The following is an 8,007-nucleotide window of genomic DNA, read 5'->3' on the forward strand; positions in this document are numbered from 1 at the left end:
CAGAAGCTGAAAGCTTTCCTCTTACCTCATTTCAGGAGTCCTAACCCTAGCATCACTGCATTCTTTTTAACACTAAGTCCAGCTCAAAATCAAGGGCAGGGGAATTAGCAGCCACCTCTCAATGGGAGGAGTGTCAAAGAGTTTCCTGCCCTCTTTAATCTACCACTGGTGGGGCCCTGTGTGTGGCTGAACAGCTCTGCCTAGAAGACTGCTCAGGTGTGTTTGAGCTTGTTTGTCATTGCGCCTCATCAGCAAAATGCCATATTCACTCTGTTAGGAGAGAACACAGACTACATGAATTTAGTCAGACTTTGAAACCCATGTTCGCCAAATCACCATTTGAGTTGAATCCATCCACTGTCCTCATATCCTTACAAATCCTTATGCACGATACTTTCACTGACTTATCTTTTAGAGGCCTAATGCCTAAGAGGAAAAAGCACTCTACCCCAAACTGAATACATCATATCAGAAATCTGGAAAAACTAGTGGACTCATTTAGAGTTCATAATATTATTGTGGAATTTCGCAAGTTCAGTAGCCTAGTGGTTTTACAATTTTGCTAACTTAGAAATGTAGAATGTAGCTACAGTAGAAGCCATCTGGGTATTGTCTTAATTCAGTCAATAAGGACTGCAGCTTCACTAACTATATGACACAGACTTCCCTCCTGCACAGCAGCCACTGTTCATTTGCACAAGGTCTGAAACTAGAATGCCTCATGTGCAGTATAATGCAGACTGTTCTGATTTCCATGAATTATTTTTGAACGTTATTGACGGATTTTTTCTGTTGAACCTGTAGGCCTAAGATATTAAAATTTAGACATGCTCAGGGATTTAATGAAGCACTCTATCTTCTTCTCTCCCATAAACACTCACACATACACGCACACAGACACACACACACACTCCTCATGGGCACCATACATTTCTTCTTGATTTACAAAATAATCCCCATAAATATGTACAACTCTTATGTACCCATCATAATTAAAAATAATTTTTAAACCCTGAAGTGAGGTAAAGGGGACCATGTTCATCTTTTTTGTGGCTGGACAGAAGAAATTGCAGGAGCAGCCATGACATTCCCAGCTGGTTCCCCATTTGCGCTTTCCTCTACTCTGAGTTCTGCCAATAGACACAAGCACAGGCCTTATCCAGCTGTGGTGGTGACACTCTGCACCCTGGAAGCAGTTCTGGCCTCTGAGATGTGTCTACAGAGAACTCTAAGACTCAGAAAAATTGCCTTAAGGGACTGTGGGCCTATAGCTCTGCAAGTGTAATTATTCAATGACTTTTAAAAATCATATCTGCCCTTGTTTAGAGAAACACTCTAAAAATTTTAAAAGTCTCTTTGTAATGCAGAGAATGCTACAAATTTTCTGAAATTGTTTCTTGGTTGTTTTCCTTAATGCCAATACCATGTAAGACTTCTACCTCCAAAATATGGGAGTGGATTCATTCCAGAACAATGTCATGCAGCAGTAACCCCAGAAGTTGCCTCCTGCCCTTAGTCCACTCCATCAGGAAATGTCTTCCCCCTCTTCTGTCTTCTCATTTGTCTTTAGTTTTCTATCCCTGTAGTGGAGAAAACTCTAAGCGATAGTGGAACAGAATACTTATTATTTTTCCATAATTTAATGTGTTCCAGAAAATACATTGGCAACCATTATTTTTCTCCTTCTAAATTCTTTGATCTAATTTTATGATCTGGTGTTATTGTCTTTGTTTCCTTATTTCTTTTCTTTTTTTTCCCCCTTTGGTCTTTGTGTCATAAAAGGCAAGAGAAGGAGCACAGATGTATTCTGAGTTAAAATAAAAGTGTGGTAAGACACCATAAATGGTATAACCATTTCCTCTGTTTATAAGTTTTAGAGGATTGTGTGAAATTAGTTGTGAATGCACTAATTCTTCCAGCCCTGCTTCAGTTCACTCTTGTCATTTCTATAGAAACTTTTCTCAGGCCAGTTTTCCTTGTGCATCTCATGGGATATTCAGGCAGTGAACAAAGCCACATCCAGAAGTCCCCTTCCCCCCTGCCCCTAGACCTCTGATTTCTGGCCCTGTTAACCAGGGTCCAGGCTGTGCTGGCTCCCCATGGGCCACCCTGGCTGCCATGCACGACAGCATCTGGCCCTTTATTAAGTGGTGACAGCCGCCTGATTGCATATTACTTTTCCCATCTAAGCAAAATTATTGGCATTCCACGGGAGCCGTTTGCTGTATAATGCACCACCTGGTCCTTTGGGATAAGAAAATAATTGATTATTTTTGAAGACTCTTAACTCATCCTGCCGGCTGCACCACATGAAGAGAGGGGGCCCTAAACTTGTGCGACAGCCAAGCTTTCACTAAAATGAAGGAACCGGCTGAGCTTCATGAAACCAACAGTTCCCTCCTAATTAACTTGTTTTTTAAAAAACAGATTGTGATAAAATGATTGCTATATGCCAGGCACCATTTTAAGGATTTTATAAATGTTAGCTCATTTATCCTCAAAGCAACCCTGATCTGAGGGGGTGGGAGGTGGGACAGAAATGAGGAATGTTGGGAATGAGGAGTGGTTGGGAATGCTCTGTTTCTTGGTCTGGATGCTGGCTGCATAGATGTGTTCTGTTTGTGAAAGTTTGTCCACTCTACACTTATATGTACTTATGTATGCATCTTTCAAAAGAATTAAAACAAATTCCACTTGATGCTATTATTTTTCCCCTTCTACTGATGGGAAAACTGAGGCATGGAGCTTGTGTACAGTCACATAGCTGAAAATGGTACCCTGGAATCGGAACCCAGACATTCAGATTCTGGACTCCAGACTCTCACTTTCTCTTCACACTGGCCCTCTGAGCATGGTATTCTGGGGAGGAACTCTGGCCAGGGAGGAGGGATGAGAAACACCTGCTGTGAGAAGGGATCCCTGTGAGAAATTAGAAGGGATCCCTACAGTGAAGGAGGCCTCCTTTGGTCATCAGCTTGCTCATTGTTTACAGATCATTCTCTGGAGAAATTAAGTTTCAACCCAGGAACCAGAGAATACAGCGCTGGCTTGGCCAAAGTGAAGCTGCCAACACAATGAGAATAAGAAAATGAGAATGGCATCTACCAAAATACAGGCAGGACAGGGAGTCAGTCAGCAAGGTGGAAGGGGAGTCAAAGATGCACTAGATCACCAGAAAGCTGGTAAGGAATTAGTCAGGAGTGGCCCCCAGGGGGAACAGCAGGAAGATGCTGGATCCAGGACATAGAATAACACAGAGACTCAAAGCAAAGCATGTTCTGCAACCCTCTGGCTCCGTAGGTGGTTGGTAGAAAGTGTGTTCATCAAGAAGTGAAATAAAAACAACTTAGTTTTATACTGCTTTCCATCATTCTAGTATGAATGAAACACAGGTGCAGGTACAAGCTACAAAATATAAATTGCTTCCATGGTTTCACATACCAGTTGAATGTTCTTATATTTGCACATAAAGCTGACATTACATAAAGTTTACGCTAGTGTAAAATTTTAATTTTTCTTCACTTAGAACATTAAATAGCAAATTTTAAAAACCCATCCAAAGTAAAAAAAATAAAAAAAAAAAGACTCCAGATGAAATTTTTAAAAAGCTTTGTACTTTAGTAACATTAATGGACTTTTTTTTCCTGTATTTTGCACAAGACCTCAAAAATTATGGAGCTAGCCTAGCCTACAGAGGAGCAGCACTAGGGAATTTCAAGGGGGTTCTGTAATTATTTTATGCCTTGACTGTGGTGATGGTTGCCCTCAGATAACTCCACATGAAAAAGGTAAATTTTACTGTATATAAAGTATCTCAATTTTTTAAATGGGGGAAACATTTTAAATATTAAGGGCTAATTGCATATGCCTTTCGTGGCTTTTATTGACAATGAGAGTTAAATCCAACAAGCCTGCATTTGAGTTTGAAATCTGTGAAATTGCCACTCAGTACAACAAAATAATGAGTTCCGAGTGGCTATTTGTTCCTTCAACTTTTGGATAATGGTGCTAATCAGAACCTCTTGCCTTCTCAGAATCCCTGCCTGGCTTTGCTTGTTTTTACCCCAGACAGAGCTGGCTGGTGAAGACCACTTTCTCTCAACAGTAGAGCATCCCTGGACAGGGATGACCCAGGTAGAGGCTGGGTGCAGTAAGGATGGGCTACATGCTGACCTGACACCTGAATCCTCACATGACACGTTCTCCCTGAAGGGGTGGCCGGGATTCTGGGGGCCTCAACAGGGCCCGCCTGCTCTCCTGAAATTTCCCTTGGGGGCTCAACTCCACAAGTCTCCCTTTAGAGCTCAAAGTACAGGGTTCCATCCATTTACCGTCCTGCAAGGTGAGCAGAAGCTTTGAAGGCTAGCGTCTCCCTGTCTCCATTTCACACTGTCCTTAGGACCCAAGTTGCATATCCTTCCAGGCTCTTATGACTCTCAACCATGTGGTGAATCTCTCCAATATGATTGGTTCTTGGTAACATTTGTCCAAAGAGTGGATTACTAACCTGTGAATAACCTCAGATCCAGCAGCTCTCAACAGCCAATTCTCCACCTCATTGCCTCATTTCTGTACTGCAGGATCCCAGGCTCTCATTATCTGAAGCAATTTGCAAAATTTCATATACTTAACAAAGAGTGAGCCCAGAATTTGAACCAAGGCACCCTCAACCCCAATGCACACATATTCCACCTCCCCCGACAGCAATAGGAGGGACCACAGCTCATCATCAACGTGTTCAGTCATTCAATTTGTATTTTCCTCTGCAAGTTTCACTCAACTAATAAAAGACTCAGAATGTTGGGACAAAAGTCTGGCTCTATGTTGAGGGGAAGGCACTTGCTTTGGAAAGCCATGGGGTTGAACAATTACCACCCTGGGAAACGGGATCATGTCACCTTCCTGGTGGTTTGAATGATATGGTATTTTTGAAGGTCATAAATGTTTTAAAAATAGATTAGGGAGGATCACATGTGCCATTTAGGGAGTGGGGTTGCAATTTTAAATGGGGTGATCAGGACGGGCCTCATTGAAAAAGTGACTTTTGAGCAAAGATTTGAGGGAGGTGAGGAAGTTAATCCAGGTCCACCTGAGGTAAAGGTGTTTGAGAGTAGGAGCTGCCAGTGCAAATGCTCAGGTGCAGTGTGCCCAGCATGAACAACAAGCAGTAGGGGCTCAGTGCAGCCAGGAGCAGAGCCAGCAGGACTGAGCAGTCAGGCAGGTCAGAGCCCACTGTAAGGACTTTGGCTTTTACTCTGAGTGACCAAAAGAGACTTTGAAATACTTTGAAACTGTATTTATGTTTTGCAGGATCACTTTGGATGCTGTGTTAAAAGCACAGGATAGAAGCAAGGAGACAAGCTCTGAAACTAATATCAAAATCCATCCAAGTGAGAGGTGGTGGTGGTTCAGACCAGGAGGCTAGCTATGGAAGTGATGGCAAGTGAAGAAATTCTGGATAGAATATGTGTGTGTGTGTGTGTGTGTGTGTATTTTTGAGACAAGGTCTTACTCTGTCACCCAGGCTGGAGTGCAGTGGCACCATCGTGGCTCACTGTAGCTTCAACCTCCTGGGTTCAAGCAATCTTCCCGCCTCAGCTTCCCAAGTAGCTGGGACTACAGGCATGCACCACCACACCTGGCTAATTTTTTATTTTTTGTAGAGATGAGGGTCTCGCTATGTTGCTCAGGCTGCTCTCAGACACCTGGCCTCAAGTGATCCTACAGCCTCAGCCTCCCAAAGTGCTGGAATTATAGGTGTGAGCCACTACCCCTGGCCCTGGATAGACTTTAAATGGGAACCCAAAAGGGTGCTCTTATAATGGGAAGTAGAATGTGAAAGGAAGACAGTAGACTCCAATTTTCAGGAACCTGAGGAAGTAGAAGGTTGAAATTGCCATCAACTGAGAAGGAAAAGTTTATGGATAAAGTAGGTTTTGGGGGGAAGATCAAGAGTTCAGTGTTGGACATAATGACCTTGAGATGCCCGTAAAACTTCCAAGCAGAGAGGTCCGGTGGGGCAGCTGGGTATATCAGACTCATGAGAGAGTTCTGCTTGGAGACGGCAAATGTAGCCATGTCACCGAGGGCGGTGTAGGGGCAGTAGGGGTGCAATATCTTTTCTCCCCATCATAAAGATCACAGCTGACCCTTTTATAACAAAAGACAGGTTAACAAGAAGAAAGAAAAACAGGCTTTTTAAATAAAAGCGTTACATGACACGGGGGCCTTCAGAATGAAGACCCAAAGACTCAAGGAAAAACTCCATTTGTATGATTGGACAAAAAAGGTATGATCTAATGGTAGACGGATGCAGGGAAACCCAGCAAAGCCTGTCTGTTCAGATTCTTCTTGGCGCTCCTCACAGCATTTCTTCTTCCAGGGCATGGGGCAGGACCCCACCTCGAATGAGGGTCCTATGTATGACCTACTATCAGACAAGGGTAGGTCAGAGAATTTCTTTATGGCCATCTCTTACACAGAAAGGTGGGGTACAATTACAGTAATAATTCTAGTTGCTGCGGCTGACTTTGGGGAAAAAGCGTTCTAGTTTTTATGATATGCCTAGAGGAAGAAGAATTCTGATTTCCATGACTTGCTTCCAGGAAGAATGAGGGGCAGGAGGCAGGAGGGCGGGAGAAGGTCAGAGAGACTCTGGTTCTGAGGCTGCTTCTGATGTCTTTCTTCCAATGTCCTTTAGTTTAAAGTACTCAGCACGCCCAGGAACCATACTTTGGGGTGGCATTTTTTTTTAGCCCCAAACAGAGGAAAAAAAGATGAGGTCTAGCCTATCAGTGAAAAATTTGGAGGAGCTGGCCAGCTTATCTGCAGTGACAGGAGGAAAGTGAGATTATGAGGGTGGTGTGGGGTAGGGACACTGCTTGTGGAAATTTTTGGATTATCTCTGACTGCTTTCATTTTCTCATTGCAGTAGGAAACAAGGTCATGAGTTGAGTGAGAGTAAGAATGGGGTGGAGGTGATGGAGGTTATATAATGCTATAACCTTCTAGTCTCACTCCTGTAACTTAATTTTGTTTCCTATGTCTTTCACTATGCAGAAGTCCTTCATTTTTATAAAGTCATTTCTGTTAACAATTTCCTTTACAGTTTTAGGATTTTGGTCTTATTTAGGAGGTCCTCCCTCAGACAAAGATTATAAAATCATTCTCCTGTATTTTCATCTGGTACTATTATAAATCATCTAGATCTCTAATTATTCCTTAATTTAATTTTGTCTATGAGATATGGTAGAAACTGACTTTCTTTCCCTTACAGGAATGGTAAATTATCTAATACCATTGGTTAAATGGCCCATCCTTTTTTCCACTGACTTGAAATATTAACTTTATCAGTTATTGAATTTCCATATATAATTTGGTCTATTTCTGAACTCTAACCTATTCTGTTCAATCTCTATATTCTTAATCCAATACTATAACATTTTAATTATTGTGTCTTTACAGTATCTATTATTCTGTTTTTATGCTGCTGATAAAGATATACCTGAGACTGGGTAATTTACACAGGGAAAAGAGTTTAATGGACTTTCAGTTCCATATGGCTGGAGAGGCCTCACAATCATGGTGGAAGGTGAAAGTCATGTCTTACATGGCGGCAGACAAGAGAAGAGAGAACTTATACAGGGGAACTCCTCTTTATTAAACCATAAGATCTCATGAGACTTATTCACTGTCACAAGAACAGCATGGGAAAGACTTGCTCCCATGATTCAATTACCTCCCACCAGGGAAACTTATGAATTTTCATAAAGAACCTTGGAATTTGTATTAGTATAGCATTGAATTTAATATTAAATTTAGGAAAAGTGACAATTTTACAATACAGGATTCTTCTCACCAACAAATATGCTAATATTCTCCACGTTTAAATGTCCTATGTTCATCTGAAAATTTTATAAACTGTTAATTAATTGAGTCACAAAGGATTGCCAGCCCCAAACAGACCCCTTCACTCTCCTCTTTAGTCACTACTCTTTCATGGTAAAC

This window comes from Chlorocebus sabaeus, chromosome 2 (genome assembly GCF_047675955.1).
Source record: "Chlorocebus sabaeus isolate Y175 chromosome 2, mChlSab1.0.hap1, whole genome shotgun sequence".
Lineage (NCBI taxonomy): Eukaryota > Metazoa > Chordata > Mammalia > Primates > Cercopithecidae > Chlorocebus > Chlorocebus sabaeus.